The sequence below is a fragment of the Tupaia chinensis genome, unplaced genomic scaffold (genome assembly GCF_000334495.1).
Source record: "Tupaia chinensis unplaced genomic scaffold, TupChi_1.0 Scaffold146140_1, whole genome shotgun sequence".
Taxonomy (NCBI): Eukaryota; Metazoa; Chordata; class Mammalia; order Scandentia; family Tupaiidae; genus Tupaia; species Tupaia belangeri.
In genome coordinates this window covers 2,498,463-2,500,677 of record NW_006205995.1, presented here as the reverse complement: position 1 = coordinate 2,500,677, position 2,215 = coordinate 2,498,463, and the positions used below count along the sequence as shown (strand labels likewise).

Below are 2,215 nucleotides of genomic sequence, written 5' to 3'. Positions count from 1 at the left end.
GACCAGCTGCCATTTTATCTTTCCAATCTTATCTCTAGTCACTTCTAGATTCTTTTCCACCCATTTTAGAGGTTCTAGCAGGGGAGCGCAGCTACTCGTATACCCTTGACAGAAGAACGGTCCTCCTCTATCAGGGATGGTCGTCCTCTTCGACCGAGCGCGCAGCTTCGGGACGCACATGGAGCGGTGAGGGAGGAAGGGGACTCCTGCCTAGCCAGCCAGATCAGCCGAATGAACCCTGGCAATCAATGGGGTGACAGATGTCGCAGCCAGATCACCCTGACATCCATCTTTTCCACCCATTTTGATGTCCATTATCAGGGCTCACCTTCTAAGTGTGTTTTTTCAAATCTGATTTTATCCTTTCCCCCTAACACACACACAATTGGGGTTTGGTACCTCTCCTATACATTGTATTGGGTCATTAGAAAAGTTATGACATATTTTTGTGTGCCCATAGCCCATAGTCCCAAGAAGAGAATGGAGGAGACAGGATTGTGGCATGGCCAACCCCCCCTTCAGGTAATTTATCACTTTCTGTCTGTGTCTCTCTTTTTCTTTTTCTTTTTTTCTTTTTTTTTTTTTTTTTTTTTTTTTTTTTTTTTTTTGATCAATATTAAGTTGTATTGAAAACAAAACGTGCTAAAAAGCAAAGGGTACTCTGGGGCGGAAGGAGGGGGGAAGACAGTCCTCCGGAGCAGGGGCGGCGCGGCGGGTCACTCGGGCTGCTCCGGCTGCTCCATCTTCACCTTGGGCGGCCTCAGGAAGGTTCGGTTTTTCTTCTCTTTCTTGCTCTTAGTAGTTGCCTGGAAGTTCCGCCAGCTGTCCACACGGCCGTCTCGACCCTCCTCGAAGTTTTTCTGCCATTCCCGCTCTCGCTTGGCCTTCTCCTGAGCTTCAATCTCTTCCCTCTGCCGCTTCCTTTCGTGCATCTCTTTGGCCTCCCTCTCTTTTCTCTTAGTCTCCAGCTCGGCAGTTTCATGGTCTGCTTATACACTGCTTGCTTGAACAGCTCAGGGTCGTCCTCCTCCACGCTCGTAGACTTTCCTTCCTTCTTCAGCTGTTTTTTCCGCTCCTTCACAGTGTGCTCCACGTATTCTTTTCCTGCCTGAATTACATCCAGGGCCCTCTTCTTTTGCTCCTGATCCAGTAGCAACTTGTAAGCTTTGTCCACAGCTTCGAAAGCCTCTGTGCCCTGTCGGCATCATCCTGGTTCTTGTCCGGGTGCACCCAGTATGGACAGCGGCCGAAACCGCTTCTTTATCTCTTCATCGGTCACTTCAGGGTCTATCTGAAGAACCTCGAATGGGTTCAAGTTAAAGTAAGAGCAACCAGGACGGGTCAATCGTTCAATCTGATTTTTGGACGTTAGAACTGAATCTCCTCTATTTGTTTTACCTCGCTGCAGAAGGTCATGAACGCCTCCTCCGTTCTGCCTCCGCCGCCCCGCTCTCGCCCGATGTCGCCATTTCCCCCTGTCTCTCTGTCTTTCTGGCACTCCTGCATCCTATAGCAAAACTCTCTCTCTCTAAAAAAACAAAAACAAAAAAAAAACAGGAAAACAAAAACAAACGAGAGAGAAAGAAAGAAAGAAAAGCAAGTGAAAGTAAAAGAAATAAAAAATTCAGTTTCCTTTATAGTCAATTCCTGGTACATGAGTTTTCTTAATACCGTCCATATCCATTGGAAAGCCTTTGAATAGCACTATGACAGAGGACCACTGCCTTACTAAAAAAACAAAAACAAAAAAAAAACAGGAAAACAAAAACAAACGAGAGAGAAAGAAAGAAAGAAAAGCAAGTGAAAGTAAAAGAAATAAAAAATTCAGTTTCCTTTATAGTCAATTCCTGGTACATGAGTTTTCTTAATACCGTCCATATCCATTGGAAAGCCTTTGAATAGCACTATGACAGAGGACCACTGCCTTAGAATACAAACTCTAGGGGGCCAGCGGGTGGCATGGTGGTTAAGGTGCTGGACACTCCCACATGGCCAACCATGGCTTGAGTCCCAGACATGGTGGCTTGCTTTCTCACTTTCTCTCTCTCTCTCTGGTCAAATTAAAATGAATAAATAAAATTAAAAAAAAATGTTGGAGAGGTTTTTGCTATAGGGTGTGTACGCTCACCATAGAGAGACAGAGAGACAGAAAACGAGAAATCGCCCCCCAGGGGGGGATGGCCACGCCACAATCCCTTCTCCTCCATTCTCCTCT

General features: G+C 46.0%; 1 pseudogene; it reads right to left on the bottom strand.

Annotated features, from left to right (window-relative positions):
* Positions 1 to 716: 716 nt before the first annotated feature.
* On the bottom strand, positions 717 to 1,678 carry LOC102490910 (dnaJ homolog subfamily C member 8 pseudogene; annotated as a pseudogene).
* Positions 1,679 to 2,215: the final 537 nt, after the last annotated feature.